This window comes from Hemitrygon akajei, chromosome 28 (genome assembly GCF_048418815.1).
Source record: "Hemitrygon akajei chromosome 28, sHemAka1.3, whole genome shotgun sequence".
In the NCBI taxonomy this organism is placed as follows: domain Eukaryota; kingdom Metazoa; phylum Chordata; class Chondrichthyes; order Myliobatiformes; family Dasyatidae; genus Hemitrygon; species Hemitrygon akajei.
Genome location: NC_133151.1, coordinates 33,581,082 through 33,604,057, shown reverse-complemented (window position 1 = coordinate 33,604,057; position 22,976 = coordinate 33,581,082). Strand labels below are relative to the sequence as shown.

General features: G+C 45.8%; 1 protein-coding gene and 2 non-coding genes across 3 annotated transcripts in view; 1 reads left to right on the top strand and 2 right to left on the bottom strand.

The window, feature by feature from the left end:
• Nucleotides 1–22,976, bottom strand: part of LOC140717809 (uncharacterized) — an 845,297-nt gene that overhangs the window by 167,298 nt on the left and 655,023 nt on the right. The window lies entirely within an intron of this gene.
• On the top strand, nt 2,134–2,205 carry trnam-cau (transfer RNA methionine (anticodon CAU)). Its single transcript has one exon. It is a non-coding gene; the product is annotated as a tRNA-Met (tRNA).
• Nucleotides 14,870–14,941, bottom strand: trnaq-cug (transfer RNA glutamine (anticodon CUG)). Its single transcript has one exon. It is a non-coding gene; the product is annotated as a tRNA-Gln (tRNA).

Here is a 22,976-nt window from a genome sequence, read left to right as displayed (position 1 = left end):
TACCTCCTACAGGTTGGAAAACGTGTCGGGTAACTGTTTCATTCTCTCTCTCTTTCTAACAAAAGTGCACCAACGCGACACCACAACCGACGGCGGCTGGTGGAACTGCAGTGACCGCAAAAAGACTTTTAAATATCCAGTAAACAATATATATCTACATTACCCCTAGACAACTGTAGAGCTTATTTCTGATTGATTATTACTATACTTGTGCTTTAGATTGAGTTGTGACGATGTATATGATCTGAATGTTTTGTATTAACCATACGTTTGTGCCCCTTTATAAATAAAAACGTTTGAAAATAGTAGCATCAGGCTTCGGTGGATCCATCTATCTTTGCTGGAAAATTACCCGGTTGCTGGGGAACGTAACAATACTTAGATTAAAGAAACCTGTTGCTGCTCTTTGCCTTAAATTCGTTAAATTTTGCAGGTCAATGGTGTGGGACAGTCAGACAGTCCCTCTCCTTTTCTCCCTGACGCAGCTCCCCACAATGAGAATAAATCGAGGAGAGGTCAGACATATCAGACATATCCTCATATACAGAAGGGATGAAAGGACGTGCGTAGTGATCGGGAAGAGAAGCTGAGGTTAGGTGAGAGTCCAGGATCGAAATGAATGTTGGAATTATCTCGAAAAGCCGAATAGCCTACTCCGACTTCTATTTCCTATCTTTCAATGTCCAGCCTTTGTGATCAGGGTCTCAGACTGAAGAAATCATCGCTCATTTAACATTGGAGATGTAGTGCAGTGGAGAGGCGCATGCGTGAAGTCCAGCGTTCAAACCCAGTATTTCCACACTGTTGTTTGTGAAGTTTGAAAACTGGGCGGAAAATCCCAGATGGAGAAATTTCCCGCAGGATGGTAGGCCTTTCATTGCCGTCGTTGAGACGCCAGGATAAGCCTGTGAGACGTGGGACAGTTAAAAATGGTTCCTTCCTTATCAGTCCTCGGTAGGGAAATTCTAAAAACACCCCACTTTTAGGGAAGGGACGAAAGCTCAGCCGTGATGTTCTGAACTTTGGAGCAACAACTATAATTCTCATTGAAACCTACTGAATGATGAAGGACCAAGATAAGGTGGACGTGATGTTTCCTCTGGAGGGGGTTTTCAGAATTAAAGGGCACAGCCTCAAAATTGAAGGGCGACCTGTTAGACTGAGGTAAGGGGGATTTTGCTTTTTAGACAGGGTTAACAAATCTGTGGAATAATCAGCCGCAGATTGTGGTGGAGGCAAGTGTATGGGGTTGAGTCGGAACCGGCATCAGCCGTGATGGAACGGCGGAGCAGACTTGATGAGCTGAATGACTGATTTCTGTTCCTATGTCGTATGGTTTTATGGTCTATTAAATCCCGATGAAGGGATTGTTTGAGGGACGTGCTTGCGATGCGGAAACCAAGTCAGTATCTAAATCCGCGAGTTCCATTCACAGGGAGACAAGGTGAATTTCTGGTTCAACTTGGAATCCAACATTTATTCAATGATCAGGACAGGGTGGGAACGTTAATGGGACCTCGAGATTGAACGTAGTGACTCCCGAGTGTGGCTAAAAATGTGGTTTTTATAAGAAGTCCCACAAGAGGGATGAATTGTCCACGTCAACAAATAAATAGGATAAAACCACATTCACTGGCAAAATATCGGGAACGAGGTGCAAGATGGGATAAAGCAAAAATTACACAGAGAGAATAACTGGGTGGTCCAGAAAGTGAAGGAGAAAGACACGAAAGTGGAAACAGAAAGAGGTAAAACAAGGAATTAACAACCGGAAGTGAAGTAAGTGGGTAGGAATAAGGGGGAAAGATGGAGTTGATGCGACATGGACAGACACAGACGGAAACCCAGACATACACAGACACAGACATGGACAGACCCAGATAAGACCTAAACATATACAGGCACCAACACAGACACAGACAGAAATAGACATAGACAGAGATGCAGACATTATACAAACACAGACACAGACAGGTACAGACATAGACAAAACAAAGACAGACATAGACAGACACAGACAGAAAACATAGACTCAGACATATACAGATACGGAAAACACAAATCCACACCAACACACACACACACGCAGGAGATTGCACATCATTCATGGAAGAGCAAGGTTGTTTTTTTCATAGCAGAGTGGCGCAGCGGAAGCGTGCTGGGCCCATAACCCAGAGGTCGATGGATCGAAACCATCCTCTGCTAAGTCAGCGGCTGCCAACAGCAATTTTCTGTCAGTGCGCTTTAAAACACGAGGCCATCCCATTTCGGCTGGAATGTAGTAAAATCTGTTATTCTTTTTCACTTTTTGCGGAGGTTTCTGTTTGGCTGGAAAGATTAACCCATTGTGCATTGACGTATCCTAATGTCATCTGGTCTCTGCAGAATAAAGCCGTGTCCTGTATAAAAACAGAAGAATGCTAGAAACACGCAGTTGGTAGGCAACGTTTGCAGAAAGGAGAAGAGATTTAATGTTTCCGGTAGATGCCCGTTCGTCACAACCAGGAAAGAGAGAAAATAATCAACACACACAAAATGTTGGACGAACTTAGCAGGTCAGGCAGCATCTATGGAACAGAGCACACTCGACTTTTCCGGCCGAGACCCTTCATCAGAACTGGAGAAAAAGATGAGAAGACCATGCATAGGAGTGAGTGAGTGAGTGAGTCAGTTTCTTTCTCTCTACCCCCCTTCCCGAAATCGTTCCCGGCATCGATTACTCAGACAATAAATCCTTCTGGAGAATGCTCTTCATCCTAATGCACAATCAGGCACAAATGGGGGCGTGTCCTCTGGCCAGTGTTCGATAAAGAAGTAGCTGAATCGGAAAGGATTCAGTGACCAGGTTCTATCTCGGTCTCAGAGGAAGAAATGTATGTCTGAAAAGCTCCTGTTTTGCAGTCTCCGAACAAATATCGGTTTGACCCCGCGAGACCTCGTGTGTTCGGACATCGGAATGACAGATCGCACTTTCGCGCTGGTTTTTCGTCATGGTCAGTATACCCGCCCGTCACGGAAAAGATGGGGGTTTCATTTCCCCGACAAGGAATTCTTTTTGCTGTTTCCATATTAAATGTTATTCAAAAGGAATTTTCAAAGCAAACATGTTAAAGAGGTACATCCGAGTTTGTGGTAAAAATGATCAGTTCACTGGTGATGTGGAACAGTCCGGTCTGCAGTGATCCCGGGAAGGGAGAATCTCCCGATAGGTGTTCTGCTGCTTCAGATATCCTCTCAGCGACTCTGTATATCAGCACCATTCAGTGTAATCCTCAGTGACAGAGTCCAATGTTCGCTAAAATATTTGCATCATCCACCTCTGCTATACTTTTAGTTTTAAGCAAAGGCGGGTCTGACGCTCGATTTAAGGACTACGGTTCACCGAGTTAGAAAGGATGAAGAGAGGGAAACCGACGCCTTGGCCCAGCCCAGGCCACCCTGCAGAGACAGAGTGAAATTTCCTCCTCCAACAGAGCGCCCACAGCTCAGGGTGAAAGGTCATCGACCTGAAACGTGAACTCTGTTTCTCCCTCCGCAGACGCTGCCTGAGCTGTGGAATATTTCCGGAAGTTTCAGATTTTACTTCAGTTATTGTCCTGTTCTCTTAGACACGGGATCGATACACTCCCCATACGTTCCGGGACACAGTGACCACATTCCATGTAAAATCCCCTTCTGCCTGGCCTGCCCAGTTGTGAGGAGTGTGCAGTCCTTGCCGAGTCGTTTGCAGATGCGCTATGAATTTATTGGGAATTCCCCGCAAAAAGTCTAATTTCGACAAATATTTGTTCCTGACGTTTTATTTTTATAGTGTCAGTGACTCTCTGAGGTGAGTCATTCACACAGATTGTGAAAAGCCGTCCACAGTATCGAATAGTAGTCAACATATTCCAGCGAAGAAATGGGCCATTTAATCCTTTGTTCACTCCCTGTCTTTGTGGCGAAATCGGTGAACGCGTTCAGCTCTTGACGGAAAGGTTGGTGGTTCGAGCCCACTCAGGGTGTTTGGTGATCCAGCAGCTTTTACTGTGCATTTCATTGACTGCTGGTATAGGCTGTTCTGTCCGGAGTAGGGGGATGGGGGGGGGGGATGCTCCTTTTCTGCTGCCGTACAGAGTTCAGTGGGGTATAAAATTATTTTGTTTTGGTCACGTAGCCAGATACAATACAAGGGGTGATTGATCAGTTTGTGGCCTAAGGTAGAAGGAGATGAGTTATACAATCTCTTGTAACAGGCACGTGCAGGTTAACTCGGGTTTCAATGATTATGCAGAAAGTTTGGTTAATAACTCATCTCCTTCTACTTCAGGCCACGAACATCAATCACCCTTGCTGTGGACCACGTCTGGAGGTCTAAGACGCTGACTTTTACAACGAAGTGATCCGTATGCTCCACTACCGCTGGACTGAGTGTGTAAATGTAGGAGGGCACTGTGTTGGAAAATAAATATGCAAAATTTTCCAAAATCGACTCCTTCTACCTTAGGCCACGAACTTAACAATCACACCTTGTATGTGACAAAAAGCTTCTCTTTCATATTTTTCACAGACATCAAATCATTACACAGTGCATTGAGAGAGAACGACGTAAATTAATAATAAAATGCAGAATAAAGTGCAGCAGCGACAGAGAAAGCACAGTGCGGGTCAATAATAATAAGCTGGAGTGTCATAAGGAGGTCGTTTGTGAGTTCACGCGTCCATCTTTTTTTCACGCGGAAAGCATTCAATGGACATAACAGCGAAATTGAAACGAAACTTCAGGCATTCTTTTCGTGCTTTCTTTCCGTGATCATTCTGCTGGATTCTCATTGGCTTAATTCCACAAAATTTATCATGGTGTCTGGGAAGAGGACTGAACAAGGATCAGGTATGATCGTACCGAATGGTGGAACAGATTGGGCCGAGTGACTGTGAACGTCAGCCATTGTCTGTGTTGCAGTGCTCAATTGTGATATGCAGGAAGGACTGGAACTCAACACTCTATGTGGGGATGTAGCTCAGTGGAAGAGTGCATGCTTCGCATGTATGAAGTCCCGGGTTCAATCCCCGGCATTGGATTTTGAACAACGCAAGGAAACAGTCGCACACTTAAAGCGGGTAGAATGATACGTTGATTCACTCATTGCCACAAATAAACGGCTCATCAATAGAGAGTGGAACACTAAAACCGCCCTCTGAACGCCACGGAGAACACCAGGAAATCACACCAGTGTGTCCACTGAGGAGACTGAAGCCAGTGAGACTTCCCCAACCCCTATTTTAACATGATTTATTTTACAGCAGCATCATTGAGAGAGATCTAAACACTTTCTAAACCGTCTGCTACGAGAATGGCAAGACATCCGACGGCTAGACCCTACAGAGGATAGAGATTCTAACATTGAGACCCAGTGATTTGCGGTCCATTCAGAACTGACGGAATTCTGACCTTCCTTCGATCATATGGACGGATTGGGATGTGAACGAGACTCGGGATTGGTAAAATAAATCCCGGAGTGTGGGTGTATTCTCCGCTGCACCTCAGACTGCCGTCGCTGCTCGTTACGTCGAAGTCTGACTGAAGTAACAGACACAAAGTGGAGGAGAATCTCAGCGGGCCAGGGGGCATCCCCGCCCGAAACATCGACCGTTTACTCCTTCCCATAGATGCTGTCTGACCTGGTGATTTGCTCCGGCAGTCTGTGTTCTGGATTTGCAGCATCTGCAGAATCTCCCGTGTTTATAACCTAAATAACAGCCGCAGACAAAGAGAAGGAAGGGAAGGAGACACAGAGGGAGATAACCAGTGTGTCTGGCTGCGGGGCCGTACGAATAGGGTCAGAATGATAATGAAAATCACATCCGTTGTTGAAATGTCGGGAACGAGATATCCGGCTGGGTCGGAGCACAGCGACAGGATAATAACCGGATGGGGTAGGAAGCGATGAACAGGGAGAGGAGGACGGGGAGGAAGGTAAAAGCGTAAGAGAGAGACGAGGGAAATTAGACAGGCAAAATATTCCAACAAACAAAACAATAGATAATCGGAGGAAAGCGGCAAAATTAACAAATAAAAAAAAACAGGAGAAGAACAGAGATATTTACCTATCAGCAGAATGGCGCGGCGGGAATGTACTGGGCCCGTTATCCAGAGGCCGGCAGATCCAAACCATCGTCTGCTATTCTTCAGCAGAATATTTTACCGCAAATCGCCGCACAACACAACACACATTTCACTAAAAAATAAAAAAACTTGTGCTTCTATGTGAAATTTCCGTCCACTGACTGCATCACTTTCTGAGGTTTGTTGAGAAGTTCGCGGGTAGAACGACAAATCCTGTCGTGCTCAGCGATTGTCCAGCACATCTTGTTCTCCACTGCATGGAGTTGTGTCTGGTATTGAACAGATTGAACAGAGAATACTGGAATCACTCAACACCTCAAGAAACATTTGTGAGTGATGAAACGGGATTGACCTTTCTGATCGTGACACTCAATTAGAAGTGCTGAGAGAAGAAGATAACTTTCAGTGTCAAAGAAGGTGAGAAGTTGGGTGGGAAGTGAAAAGGGGGACATCTCTGATGGGGCGAGACCAATACACGATGGCGGTAAGACAATCGGAAAGAGAAACTTTGGGCTAAAATGGCAGACGAACGACGGGCAGAAATGTTCATTTCATAGAGAAGGGAGTAACGTGGCTGAGTGATTCCAGGCCGAGACGTTTGTGAGACAGGTGCTGAAAAACAGGTACAACACACGGCGATCACCTGGAATCGAACCCGGGTGAGCTGCTGGGAAGTCAGCCATTCTCATCCCTATACCACTATCGCTCCATGTTGCAGGAGTTTCGAGTAGTGAAGCGTCTCCCGTGCTCCATGTGATTCCACAGACCCCGAGCTGCTCTCTGTCGGATCAATCCTCACTCTGCAGCAGGTTTTATTGCGGCCAGTTGACATCGTCATCCTCAAACAGACGGGAGTTATACAGCAGCCAATGAGCATTTACCAGCGATCGGACTGAGTGAGAGCCGAACTCCCAGAGAGTCGGAAGAGCTGCAAATTGCGCCTGCCTCACACATCAGCACATGAGAAAACAAATCCTGATTGTTCATGTTCTTTAGCAATGCCGGTGATTATGTAAGTGTGAGTTGAGTTTAGGATTAAGTAAATAAATATCAACCAACAACCACATTGCTGGGATTATACTGCAATTCCCTCCATGGTTGGTAGATGATTGAGGAGCGGATCTGCTGGCAAATCACACAGCAATGTCACGTGGATAGTGTTACAGCAATCAGACAGTTCATCTTCACCAATATTAAACTGATCATTTTTGTGTAAGAGCAGAAATGGAAGTTTTGATGTGCATCTGGAAGAATATTTTTGTTCCAGATGCACTTCAAAACTTCCATTTCTTATCTTACACAAAAATGATCTGGTTAATTTTGGTGAAGTTGAAATGTCTGATTGCTGTAACACTATCATTGTCAACACCAGAACTATGTTAGGAAATTCACTCTGTAACTCATAAATAATCAAAACTTGCACGTTATTATCTTTGCATAAACGACAATGTAACTATGTCGACACCGGCCCAGCAACTTAGAACAAGAATTCTGCTGTTCCGTCTGTACTAATACTCACTCAGGCTACTTTTCTCAAGTATATCGCCAAACCAGGGCATCTCAGTTGGCCACGTGATCGATCCCTTCTTCTCCCATTCACTGACTTGGGGGATCTTCCTTGCGATGGTGGGTTTCTGGAAAGAGTTATCGCTGCTAGCACATTCGAAGTCTCCACTTTTATATTCATATTTTCCAAATTCAATTATCCCATTCTAGTGTCATCGGCCCGAGGTCATCTGATTGGCTTGAATTCCCCCTTTTGTTGTCTCTACTCCAGGCCAGCATCCATTTATTGTCCTCTTCCCAGTAAGCGTCAATCGGTAATTTATGGCTCATTGTTCCCTTTAGTAACCAGTTTAAATAACTCCAGACAGGCATTAAGCCCAACATTCGGACATTTGCATTTTATATTATATCAAAAACACCTCACAAATAACATCTAATTTAGAAAAGATCTCTTAACACCCTAATTACCAGAAGCAACGTTGTGTTTACTTTAAAACAGAAATTTTAATCTCACAAAATGGAAGATGTAAAACGGTTCCACAAAATGACATGTTCATTTCCAAGCACATGGCTGGTGCAAAGACACTTGATCTGTCTGCTTCCACTGTCCTTGAGCCATTCCAGTTCGATGTTATCTTACATATTTTAAATCCTCCGTGGCCAACATCTCCTCTTTTTCGATCCACGGAAAATCCTGGGGATCCCATTACTGTTCATATATCTCAGTGAATATGGCAGAGAAAGAATAGCAGCATTCATGAATATATCAAAAAATACAGAAAAGGATTTAAAAATATTATCCGAACAAAAACATGAAGAAACATGATAAGTGTACCCTATTTCATACCATTCTGTACATCGGTAATTTAACAGGAATTAGTATTATTGGTATATGGAGCTAGGAAAAATGGTACATGGATCTTAGAAAAATAGAGTCCTCTGCGTAATCCAAGGTAACTTGTAAAGTAAGTCCATGTTCAGCACAACATGCGGGCCGAAGGAACTTTATTGTGCTGTAGGGTTTCTATATTGAAACGCAATATAACTGTATGAAATCAAACAAAATCAGCAAAAATAAATGTGTAAAGGCATGGTGCTCACAAACATTGAAGTTATTGAAGTTGCCCTAAAACACACACTGGGAAAAATACCATGGGTAACCACTAGAACAAAGAGCAAAGCAATGACAACATGTGAAGTAATACACATCAAAGGATGTAAATTAACATTTAAACCGCAGTTCCAAACTTTATTCCAAAAGGGATGGATTCTGCAAAACATCACTGACTAAATCGACGTGATATCTGATAGTCTTTGTGACACATCCCATTGTTTAATTTGGTAAATAACTCTATCTGACTCTACCGTAATATAAAATATAGGTGGAAGAGCACTAGTCATATATCTAAAAAGTTGAATAGGTAGTCTTATAAAACGTTTGGATAACACCTGCCTAATCTAATTGAAACTTAGAATTTCCTTGTTGTCAGATATGCTTGAAGTAGCAATGCGAAAAGTATTATTCACCACACCAAGCAAATATCAACATACATTAGCCTCATTTCCTTTACACAATCTCGGTTCAGTTCTTTGCTAATTCGTCCGTACTACATGCAACCTTCAATGGAGTATTCGACCATTATGAGGCCACTCATTAGTAGAATTCCAACACCAATCGTATCTGAACTGCAGAGTGTTTTAATTACATCTGTGTGTTTAATCCATTTTATCATATCTGGTTCATTACACAACACCAAATGCGGAATTGCTTAACTTGCGGAAGTTCACGCAGGTCGGTCACATTTGTACAAAGGGAAACAAATGTAATGCTTCAGGCGGAGATCCATTCGTCACCACTGGGAAAGAGAGAAAATAAGGTATTTTTCAGTTTCAGACAAAGTGCGCGAACGTGACCGGGCAAAGGAAAAGCCGCGGATCAGTTAAGACCAAGTGAGTGACTGTGATTGTTATAATCGGGACATTTATTTCCATGTTATATGAACAACAAAACTGTGGGGAATGTCTAGCTCGGTGGACTATGGTAATGAAAGGAGGGGGAAAAAAGGAGTGAAATACCAGGTGGGCGACGGTCGAAGATGGGTATTTTTTGGCACAAGGATCAGAGTAACGCACAGCGGGTCAGTCAGCATCTATGGAGAGGAATAAAAAAAATCGAAGTGTCAGGCCGTGTTTCTTCATCAGTACTGGAAAGGAAGTGGGAAGAAGCCAGAATAAGAAGGTGGGTGACGAAAATGCGTAGAAGCTACACGGTGATAGGCGAAGCCTGGTGAGGATAGAAGGTAGATATGTTGGGGGAAGGGGAGTTTGAAGACTGGGAGACGTTAGGTGAAGCCAGGTAAGAAGAAGAGGTAGATATTTTGGGGAAAGGGAAATAAATGATAGGCTGGGTGATTGGTGGTAGACATCCGAGGAAACGTGAAGACGTAAAGAGAGAATCCCGAATGGAAATTTAAAACAAAGAGAGGAGAATGGAGAAATTACTGGGTTAGAGAAATCGATACTCAGTCTATCAGTCTGGGGGCTACCCAGACGGAATATGAAGTCTTCGTTCTCCATCCTGAGAGTGGCTTCATCGTGGCAATAGAAGAATCCCTGGACCAACATATCAGAATGGGAATGGGCAGTGGAATGAAAATGGTTGAACGTTGGTAAATCCTGCTCATTGCGGACAGATCAGAGCTATTCGACAAAATGGTTCCCCAATCCATCTTGCGTCTCGCAGTTGGAGATGAGGCCGTATTGAGTTAGCGCAGGCAAACTCAAAGCTGAACTATTTCCTCACCTGGAAGGACGGTTTGCGACCCTGAAATTTGTGAGGGAGAATGTGAATGGACAGACGCAGCATTTCTTCCGCTTGGATAAACACCGGAAGGAGAATCAGAGGGGGGTGTGTAGTCGTGGCCGAATTGTTTGGCGATGCACCAAACATTGGGATTTCCTCGTGCAGCTTCGAGTCCTGACAACTGTGTATTTCCAACATTTTCTGTTTGATATTTTCCGTGTCTCTCTAATGCAAACCGGTCATGTAGACTGTGAAACACCGGGTCCAGCCCAGCAGCGATTGTTGGTCACGTTCTACAACGCAGAATTGAACCATTTATTCCTACTTTCCTCAAAACCTGCCTCTGCGGCGCATCGGTGAGCGCGTTCGGCTGTTAACGGAAAGGTTGTCGGCTACTGACCCGGCAGATGTTTCTTGTCTGTTGTGTTTCATTGCCAGCTTTGAAACCCTGCGCTGAACGGAGGCCGGGGCTCCCTACTGCTGCCGCGATGGGAATTTGAATTGTTATATTTCAGACCCATGCCGAGATACAGTGAAAACCTTCTCCGTTCATACTGTTCATAGGAATGAAATCATTACACAGTGCATTGGGATCGCACAAGGTAAAGCAATAACAGAATGCAGAATATAGTGTAAGAGCGACAGGGAAAGAACAGTACAGATAAATAATAAGCAACAGCATCATACCGAGGTGGATTGTGAGGTCAAACGTACACCTTATCGTACTGAGAAACGATTCAGTAGACACAGCAGCGGGACTGAAACTATACATGAGGCTGTGAGACGTTCTTTCAGGCTTTTGTGCTTTCCGCCCGATGGAAGAGGGGAAAGGAGACAATATCCGGGATGCGGGTGTCTTTGGTCAGCAATCTGTCTGTTCGATTTGACCAGAAAGTGTGTGTTTCCTCGAGCGGAGTCCTTGGAACTAAAGGACTTGCCGGAACTAGTGTTGTGTTTTTCATTTAATTTGGGGTCCTCGATCGTTCATTCGGAGGCCAGTTGGTTTCATTCCAGATGAAGGATATGAATTCAATCTCTGATCTACTACAGTGAATGATAATTAATAAAACGCTTAGACTCACAGAAATGTGCTCAGTGTGAATGTCCGACTTGATCCCATGAGTTCTATGTGCATACCGCTCTGAAAGAGGTTATTTTTATAGACTGAAATTGTAGATTTTTAAATGGCTGAGATTCGAACTCAGGTCTACTGATTAGAAAGCAGCTATGCTCGCCACGATACTGCAATCGGCTCATGATCGAGTGGAGATTCGGGTAGTGAACCGTCTCCTTTGCTATAAGATTCAGTTCTGCAACTCGATTATCAGTTTCCGAGCTCTTTATAAAGAGACATTCCTCACTCTGATGCAGTTCCTATTCCGTCCAGTGGATGACGCTACGTTCCGACAGATCTGAGAAACAAAACGTACTTGGACCGAACTGCAGGGAGAATTAACTCTTGAGAGAGTCGGGGATAGAAATGGTTCCCTGCCTCACGCAGCAGCGAAAGGAAAAACAAATCCTGATTATAAATGTTTCAAGCAATTGAAAGAACAGGCAGTTGGACGCTAATGGGAGCCCTTCCTTTGTCCTGCTCTTGAACACAGTAAGTCACTGAATCGCTAAAGAATCCTGAGACCCCTCTAGTCACACAGTGAGAAGGCATGGATGAAAGGCGCCAGCCTTTGTCTACAAACATCAAAGTGACTCTGTGAGTTTTCCTATACCCTTGATCGCGCTGATGAAGGGTCTCAGACAGAAACGTCGACTGTTTACCCTTTTCCATTGATGCTGCCTGGACTGCCGAGTTCTTCCAGCATTTTGTATTACTTTGATTTCCAGCATCTGCAGATTTTCTCTTGGTTGTAATCCGTATAACAGATTCTATACCCTCCTTCATTCCTCATTAGTGTGGTGGTTTACCTCCCCTCCAATCAATCGGTAGACTAGGGTTCGATTCCCTGACGCGTAGACCGTTTTCCTGCTGGAAATGAAAACAGGAAATTCAGGAGAATTTTTTGAATAAAACAAAACTGTGTTGAAGTGGTCATTTAGAATATGAGACAACCCAGTCGGCAGATAGCCCGGGACGGGAGAGTTTATCGAGAACGTTGTGTTCAGCACCTTTTCTCTAGTAATCCATGAACGGGTCTATAATTGAGCGCCGTTCGGCGTTACACTCGGTCACCGATTCCGTCACTTCGAAACATTAAATAGGGGCTGTTGCTGTGAGATATAAACTCACAAACTTCCCAGCACTCATGCCGATTCCCTCAGTGTGTCCGAGTGACTGTAGAATGCAGGGAGAACAGCTGAAACACTTTGGAAAGAACGATGGCGAACGGGCAATGTGTTTAATGCCTGGTTTAAATCCACCCTGACCCTCCCGCAGCCTCGGACCCTCCGAACAGGCAAGTGAACTGATGGAGGAACGGCGATGTTTCGCTCTATGACGTCATTCAATCTCGAGAGGATGCGCAGCGTCGTTCCGCCCCTTGAACTGATTGACAGGACCGCAGAACACATGCCCGGGAGCGGTTTTACAGCAGCAGGGAATAGAGTGCTCCTGGGCCCGGGAGTAGGGCGCTACGAGTGTCCTCCTCCCACCAGCAGCGCATCGCTCCGAGAGCAGCTCTACAGACAGGCTCGGAGATCGGCACTGACTCCGGAGTTGGCGGCTGCGAGAAAAAGGCGGAGTGTAACAGCGACTGAGCTCGGAATGGTGAGTGAGTGGGTAGAGAAAAGCTATTCCCGGGCTCGGGTAGGTAGGACGGCGAAGGCAGGGTGGGAAGGAGCTGCCGGTGACGTGCATTGCAGCCTCTTCTCCGCATACCGGGGGAAATCCATGATTAGTCCTAATCTCCTCATCTTTGTTTTTGCAGAACTCGGAGCTGGACAGGTTTACAAAGAGGGGCTGTTGCAGGATCCCGGAGAGAAGTGTGGCGGACACAGATTACACTGGCAACACACACAAAATGCTGGTGGAACGCAGCAGGCCAGGGAGCATCTATAGGAAGAAGTACTGTCGACATTTCGGGCCGAGACCCTTCGTCAGGATTAACTGAAACGAAAGATAGTAAGAGATTTGAAAGTAAAAGGGGAAGTGGAAAATACGAAATGATAAAAGAATACGGGGTGGGGGGGTGAATCTAAGAGCTAGAAAGGTGATTGGCAAAAGGGATACTGAGCTGGAGAAGGGAAAGGATCATGGGAAGGGAGGCCTAGGGAGAAAGAAAGTAAAACACAGACTCAATCTTGCCCGAACCTCGTCACCTCCATTTGGCCTTCAGCAGAGCGCTGACATCGATCGAAGCTTGTTTCCTCCTCGCTCTCAGCAAAGGATCCGCCGCCTCGCCTCGGTCCATCCACATCGAATTGTCTTCAATTCCAAAGGGAAGTTACAGACTACTACGTACGATGGTCAACCCACACAAATTGCTGGAAGAACTCAGCAGTCAGACAGCATTTATGGAAGATGTACTTTTTTTCCATAGATGCTGCCAGGCCTGTGAAGCTCCTCCAGCATTTTGTGTTTGCTGCTCGAATTTCCAGCAGCTGCAGATTTTCTCTTGTTTGCGAATTGCGATGATCGTTTGCCAGAAAACGTGTGATGAAAAAACAGCAATGAACCTCAGGATACTGACCACCAACCCCCTCCAGTGAAGATGCAAACCATCCTTTTGGTATCGATCACCCCTGCACAGATGAAGTCCCAGCGATTGGGTAAATGCAAGCGGGCTTTTTCCACGGGGGTTGGAAGGGACTGCAACCAGAGGTCATGAGCTAAGGATGATAGGTGAAAGTTTAAGGAGAACAGGAAAGGAAAATTCTTCACTCAGATGGTTGTGAGAGTGTTGGAACGAGCTGCCAGAATGAGTGGTGCGTACAAGTTTGATTTCAATATTTAAAAGAGGTTCGGATAGATGCTTACATGGTAGGGGTATGGAGCGATATGGCTCCAGGGCAGGTCGATGGGAGTAGGCAGCATAAATGATGTAGCACGGATCAAATGGAACAAATGGCCTGTTTCTGTGCTGTACTTTTCTATGACTCCATGAATCTATGATCCAGAATCTTGAAACTCTGCCCCTGCACCAGCTCCTCAGCCACACATTCATCTGCTATGATCACTCACACCTGAAAACGCCAACAGGAATATTAGACTTCAAATCCCAACCAGCCCCCCTCCTAATAGAAATAACATGACACCAAGAGGAAAGTAAACACTTTCTTAAATAACATATATTTCTTAAATAATATAAGCTACAGTCCTCACGTATGTCTTCGAATTTTAAAAATATCCTCGCTCAGCATCACGGAGCTCTGTACAGCGACAGCTCGTTCTCAGTCCTTCTGCAGGGCCTTCAGACACAAAGGATTGGTCTCGCGACCGATGCGCCCTCCCATGGAGGACTGACTAAAATTGTCACAGATAATGGTATAATTCAAGAAACAGGTTCCACCGAGACTCGAACTCGGATCGCTGGATTCAGAGTCCAGAGTGCTCACCATTACACCATGGAACCGCACGTATTTTCTACGAACGACAAAAAGAAGATGAATCTTAGGGTAGTATGTGGTGACACGTGTCATCATTGCCAGTATATTTACATTGAACTTTGAACTTCATAGAGCATGTCTTGTGAGGACATGTTGAGGAAGGGAGCAGTTTTCTCTTTGGAGGGAGCCGGATGAGACGTGACTTGAAAGAGGTATACAAGATTGGGCTGACTGGGAGACATCAGTTACTCTAGATCGGGAGCAGCATCTCCAACACCATCAACCTGAGCACGGAGTCTTTCCAGGGCTGTGTGCTCAGTCCACTGCTGTTCACTCTGCTGACCCACGACTGTACAGCAATACACAGCTCGAACCATATCATCACGTTCGCCGATGAGACGACCGTGGTGAGTCTCATCAGCAAGAATGACGAGTCAGCATACAGAGAGGAGGTACAGCAGCTAACGGACTGGTGCAGAGCCAACAACATGTCTCCGAATGTGAACAAAACAAAATAGATGGTTAGTGACTTCAGGAGGGTACGGAGCGACCACCCTCCGTTGAACATCGACAGCTCGTCGGTAGAGATCGTTAAGAGCACCAACTTTTTTGGTGTTCACCTGACGGAGAATCTCACCTGCTCTCTCAACACCAGCTCCATAGCCAAGAAAGCACAGCAGTGTCTCTACTTTCAGCGAAGGCTGAGAAAATTCCATCTCCCACCCCCGTCCTCACCACATTCTACATAGGATGGACCGAGAACATCCTGAGCAGCAGCATCACTGCCTGGTTCGGGAATTGCACCGTCTCGGATCAAAAGGGGCGTAATCTTATGAAACAGTCTGTTGCACAAAGTTGGAGGTCACCGATAAGTCGATTGTCCACAATCAACCTCTTCCGATCGTCGCTGCCCTCCGGGTCTCGCTCCAAGTCCAATTCGTCCAGTGGTCTACCAAATCTCTCCATTTGCGTCTTCTCTCCTCATCTCTCCCCGACCAAAAGACCGCGAAAGTCTCTCTTCCAGCACACAAGAAAGGACAACAACATTCCTAACGGCGTTATCTCTCGTCATAACCCAAACGTTGCATTTACAGAGAAACCATTCCATTATCAGTGAAACCCTACAGCATGTTACACACAGGTTGTTGCAGTGGACTGTTGATGAGCCAAAATTGTTTCCCTGTTTAACAAAGCAATAGAGACAATCCAGAAATGGTTAACACAAAGTGCACTGTAGATGCTGTGGTCAAATCAACACGTATAAAAAAGCTGGATGAACTCAGCAGGTCGGGCAGCATCCATTGAGAGAAGCAGTCAATGTTTCGGGTTGAGATCCTTCGTCAGGACTAAAGAAGGAGCGGGCAGAGACCCTATAAAGAAGGTGGGGGGAGGGTGGAAAACCAACCAGAGGAAAGATCAAGGGGTGGGAGAGGGGTAGCAGGGAGGGGATAGGCAGGAGAGGTGAAGAAGGAATCTAAGGAGAAAGCACTATGCATAGTAGAAGAAGGCAGAGTCATGAGAGGTGATGGGCAGCTAGAAGAAGAGACAGAGTGAAGGTGGGATGGGGGAAGGGAGAGGGAGGGGATTACTGGAAGTTGGAGAATTCCTATGCTCCGACCGCCACAACAGACAGGATCTCCCGGTTGCCAGTCACTTCAACTCGCCTTCACATTCCCATTCGGATATGTCCATACATGGCCTCCTCTACTGCCATGGTGAGGCCAAACTTCGGTTGGAGGAACAACATCTCATATATCGTTTGAGTAGTCTCCAGCCCCTTGGTATGAACATCAAATTCTCCAACTTCCGGTAATTTCCTCCCTCTCCCTACCCCCATCCCACCTTCACTCTGTCTCCTCTTCTAGCTGCCTATCACCTCTCATGACTCTGCCTTCTTCTACAACCCATAATGCTTTCCCCTTAGATTCCTTCTTCACATCTCCTGCCTATCCCCTCCCTGCTTCCCCTCCCCCACCCCTTGATCTTTCCTCTGATTGGTTTTCCACCCTCCCCCACCTTCTTTATAGGGCCCCTGCCCCGTCCTTCTTTAGTCCTGACGGAGGGTCTCGACCCGAAACGTTGATTGCTTCTTTCAACGGATGCTGTCCGACCTGCTGAGTTCATCCAGCTTTTCTGTACGTCCAGTAAATGGTTGACTCGTACATTAATCTGTACATTAATTCTTACTCATAGAATCAACTCACATAGGTAAAGGCATATTTTTTTTCAGGGTAGCCAACATGGCTTTGTGTGGGTGAGATTATAGTTTACAAACCTGATCACATGTTTTATGTAAAATGGTTGATTGATGAGGACCGGACTGTTGATACTGTATTAATCGAATTTGAAAAGCTTTCAACAAGGCCTTGCATGGTGGGCTCATCCAGAGCATTTAGGCTCGGTGGAGATTGCAAACAGAAGGCAATGGTTGAAGGGTGTTACTCTAACTGGAGATCTGTGGACAGAGGCGTTCCAGGAGAATCAGTGCTGGGAACTGAATTTGAAATGAACTGAACTGAATTGTATTGTCTTTATTTTTTGTATCCTTTACATACATGAGGAGTAAAAATCTTTACGTTACGTCTCCATCCAAATGTATAAAGTGCAATCATGGTAATTTACAATAATTTATAATAAATAGAACAGTCAATGTGTTATAGTGCGCACTCAAATCAGCGTGAGTTTATTAGTCTAATGCTCAGGTGAAGAAGCTATCCCGGAGACTTTTGGAGGAAGCTGTTATGCTGCGGTATCGCTTCCCGGATGGTAGCCGCTGGAATAGATTGTGGTTGGAAAGGCTTGTGTCCCAATGATACTTCGGGCCCTTTACATACACCTGTCCTTGAAAATGTCCAGATTCATCGGGGGTACACAATTACAGATGCGCTGGACTGTCTTCACCCCTCTCTGCAGAGTCCTGCGATTAAGGGAAGTACAGTTCCTATACCAGGCAGTGACGCAGCCAGTCAGGATGCTCACAATTGTGCCCCTGTAGAAAGTTCCTAGGATTTGACGGCCCATACCAAACTTCACCAACCGTCTGAGGTGAAAGTGGTGCTGTTGTACCTGTTAAACCGCACAGCTGGTGTGCACAGACCATGTGAGGTCCCCAGTGATGTGGATGTCGAGGAATTGGAAGCTTTTTACCCTCTCAACCCCAGATCCACTGATGTCAACAGGGTTTAACCCGTCTCCATTCCTCCTGTAATCGGCCAGCAGCTCCTTAGCTTTTCGACATTGAGGGAGAGGTTGTTTTCTTGACACCATTGTTTCCGAGAAATGACTTTTTCACTGTAGGCCAGCTTGTTACTATTTGAAATTAGGCCGATCAATGTAGTGTCGTCGGCGAATTTAATTAGCATATTGGAGCTGTGGTAGCAGATACAGTCATTGGTGTACAGGGAGTAGAGGAGGGGACTCAGTAAGCAGCCCTGAGGGTCTCCAGTATTGAGACCTTAATTCCCACAACACGTTACAAACTTTAAATTCTCACAACATCTCGTCGGGTCCTCTGTTACCCCGATACCTCATAAACTTTAATACCCACAATACCTCGTCGGGTCCTCTGTTACCCCGAATCTACTTACCTGTGGTACTCGGGCGATCTTCAGCTCAGGTTTCGGAAGGCGTCCGTCAGAGGTTACACGCCAGATGAATGGGTCGTCAAGGTGGACAGTTAATGAGACAGATCAAGGTAAATCTTACCTTGTGGGCCCATCCATCTCAAGTCACGGCCACCGAGGCGACCACTAACGCCGTCTCTCGGGAATACCTCGTCTTGGACTCCTGACTGGCTCGCCCAATTGTCAAAGGCGGATCGACCCGAAGCAATAACGCAAGGTACCACGAATTCAATAAAACCATAAAACAAACGATACTTCGTCAAACTTCACTGTTTATTCATAGCATGCTATGGGGTAAGATACAGACTGATCTCCCAAAGAGACAGTCTGGACACTGCCCCCGCCCCCCGAACACAATTCCACACAATTTATAACATTATTCATTACAGGAAATATTATAAATACGCGCGTTAATACAGTTTTAGAACAGTTTCAATCACTGCTAATACACAATTAGATATAAAATCATGATTGGTTAGTTATAATTATTTCTGCCAAGGCCAGCATGGACACAATCTGAGTTTCTTATGTTGACACCTGCCCCTACTCTCTAAAGTTCTACCAACCCTGCCCCAACGCTGTCCTTCTCCTATTTAGTTATGTTATACCTCAAAAATGCTTCGTGCGACCAGATAATTCTTTATTTAGACCTACGTCTGACGCTATTAGCGAACAATGTCTGGAACATCACTTGTTGCTGTGTAAGGTTCCCTTTTTGACTGTACAGCGACCAATAACAGGTTCCTATAAGGTAACTGATCATTAGCTAATCACTTGTCTTTTAATGCCTTCTAATCTATACCCCTGTTTACCTATCCATTTACTCCATCACCTCAACGCCAGCTCCATAGCAAAGGAAACCCAGCAGCGTCTCTACTTTCTGCGAAGGCTGAGGAAAGTCCATCTCCCACCCCCCCATCCTCATCACATTCTACCGGGGTTGTATTGAGAGCATCCTGAGCAACTGCATGATTGCCTGGTTCGGAAATTGCACCATCTCGGATCGTACGACCCTGCAGCGGATAGTGAGGTCAGCTGAGGAGATCATCGGGATCTCTTTTACCGCCATTACGGACATTTAAACTACACGCTTCATCCGCAAAGCAAACAGCATTATGAAGGACCCCACGCACCCCTCACACAAACTCTTCTCCCTCCTGCCATCTGGTAAAAGGCACCGAAGCATTCGAGCTCTCACGACCAGACTATGTAACAGTTTCTTCCCCCAAGCTATTAGACTCCTCAATACCCAGAGCCTGGACTGACACCTTACTGCACCATTGTCTAGTTTATTATTTATTGTATTGACTGCACTATTTGCGCACTTTATGCAGTCCTGAGCAGGTCTGCAGTCTAGTGTAGATTTTATTTCTTTTGTGCTTTTTTTACGTAGTTCAGTCTAGTTTTTGTACTTGTCATATAACACTATGGTCCTGAAAAACGTTGTCTCATTTTTACTATGTACTGTACCAGCAGTTATGGTCGAAATGACAATAAAAGTGACTTAACTTGACTTGAACATGCTCACTAAGTTTGCTGAACCAGAGTGCAGAGAGCCCAGAATGGATTCCGCTCAACGGTAATCACCAATCATGGCATTCATGGATGACCTCACAGTCACCACAGTATCAGTGTTCGGCTGCCGGTAGATTCCGCAGGGTCTCGAAAAGCTGGGGGTGTGGGCCCGGATGCGTTTCAAACCAACCAAATCTAGATCTATGGTGCTGAGGAAAATGAAGGTGGAGAACAAGTTCTGGTTCAACATCGCAGGCACAGCCATCCCAACCATAACAGAAAAGCCAGTCAGGAGCTTCGGTAAGGTTTGTGACTGCTCTTTGAAGGACACGGCATCCATTCAGGCGACCTGCAGCGAACTGGATGTCTGGCTGAAATCTGCGGACAAGTCTGGCCTACCCTGGAAGTTCAAAGCCTGGGTGTATCAGCATGGCTTTCTTCCCTGAATCCTGTGGCTCCTCCTCGTCTATGCTGCTCCGATCTCGACAGACGACACCTTAGAGAGGAGGGTTAGTAACCACCTCAAGAGATGACTGGGGCTGCCAACGAGCCTGAGCAGCATCGCACTCCATAGACACAACAACAAACTGCAACTGCCCTTCAAATCATTGGAGGAAGAATTCAAGGTGACCAGAGCCAGAAAAGTGGTATAGTACAGGGACTCAGGTAATCCGAAGGTGGTTAGAGCAGGGATCCAGGTGAGGACTGAGAGGAAGTGGAGGGCAGAGGAAGCTGTTCAAGCAGCAGAGGAAAGGCTGCTTCGCAAGAAGCTAGTGGGAATGGTCACACGAGGCCGAGCTGGGCTAGGATCCTTTCCAACTCCCCAGATGGACACCATCAGAGGGAAGGAAAGGCGCCCCCTAGTTCAGGAGGAGGTGAGAGCAGTAGTGGAGGAGAAGAGAACCTGCAAGGCGACGGGAATGAAACAACAGGGAGCTTGGACAAGATGGGAATATGAGGTTGAGAGGAAAGTGACCTGGGCTGAGCTTTGGAAAGCCGAACCACTCCGCATCCAATTTCTCATCCAGGTAGTGTTCGACGTGTTTGGAAGCCCATCAAACCTCCACACATGGGGCATAGCAGAGTCAGCTGCGTGCCCACTGTGCTGCAAGCGAGGAACCCTGGAGCACATCCTCAGCGGCTGTACAACGGCACTTGGTGAGGGACGGTACTCAACTCCTCCGCAAGATCAGGTGCTGAAGGCCATCGCTGAAGCCATCAGCGGAGGAGTTGAGTGGGTGAAGCGGTCTCGACCCTCCACGCAGACCATTGCCTTTGTCAGAGCTGGGGAGCCGCCAGGACCCGCCGAAAGAACATCTGCTGGCATCTTGACATCAGCAAGGGACTGGCAGTTGTTGGTTGACCTCGAACGCAGCTGAAGTTCCCCAACCATATCGCAGCCCCCACCCTGCGACCGGACATTGTCCTTGTGTCTGAGTCAATGAAACAAATGGTGCTGCTCCAGCTGACAGTCTCATCGGAAGATCACTTGGAAGAGGCCTTTGAAAGGAAGCTCTCCAAGTACGCAGGGCTGGTCAGCAACTGTCAGCAGGCTGGATAGAGAGCGAAGTGTCTCCAGGTGGAGGATGGATGGAAGGGATTCTTATCCCGCTCCGTAGCCAGAGTCTTCAGCAATTTGGGCATCGAGGGAGAGAGGAAGAGGAGAGCCATCCGCAATACCACCAATGCGGCAGAGTGGGCCTCAAGGTGACTGTGGCTCAGCAGAGGGGAGCCATGGAGTCTTAAGTCGCTAGCCATCTGGACACAAGCTGGGGTCTGATCAGCTCCGGCTTGGTCACCTGGACGAGGGTGTATGATGTTGAAAGACCCGAAGCACCCGATGATTCCAGGAACATCACTGAAGACAGGTCCAGAGACACCAGTAGATGTATGTACACAGTATCTTTATTTATGAATTATATGCTCTTTGTTTTCAAATTTGAGCATATAAATCCGCGAGAATTTTGAAGCATGAAAACCTAAATTATCAAAAACTGGAATGTTGTCTGTTTAAAAGTATTCATGACCCTCCGCTCAGTACCTAGTTGAGGTACCTGCCACGGATATTAGAGACAGTAGTAATTTTAGATAAGTTTCTCTGAGCTCTGCACAACTTGATGAAGCAAGACTTGCCGATTCCTCCTTGCAATATTACCTAAGCTGTGCTGGATTAGATGGGGAGCGCCGGTGAACAACATTCCTGAAGTCTTGCCAGATATGTTCGATTGGTTTAACGACAGGTCTCTGATTGGACTATTGAAGGACATCAATTTTCCTCATTTGAAGCCACTCCATGGTTGATTTGGCCGTGCTCCTCGGGATGTTCTGCTATAAAATAAATTTCAACTTCATTTTGAGCTTTCGATCACTTTTATAAAGGTCTCTCAGTATTTATCAACATTCATCTTCCCATTAATCCAGACTAGATTTCCATGACATGAATGTATTACATAGCGTGATGCTACCTCCACGGAACTTTACAGTGGACATGGTATAACCTGGCTGATGTGCAGTATTAGATTTACACCACCAGCAAACCTTAGGGTGAAGCCACAAATCTGCACTTTAGTCTCATCCGACCACCATACCTTATTACCCAGCTTTTCTGTTCCCTCGAAGTGCTGTTTTATGAAATCTTTATGGACAAGGATGAAGTTCGGGCAAGATTGAATCGGTTTTCTACTTTTGTAACAACGTTAGATCTGTGAAGGGAGCACTGGAGTGAACAACCCAGAGAAATTACACTTGCCAGTGGAACTGTTTTGAACGATGGCCTTAAATTTCTTATAATGTACTGCATGAATCCTTACCTTTGAAGATGCTTCATGGGGATGATCGTGAAGTCTGTTATTGCAACTACGATGTAGTGAGATCAGATTTAGGTAACTGTACGTACAATACCTATGTCACCAGTGATATCACA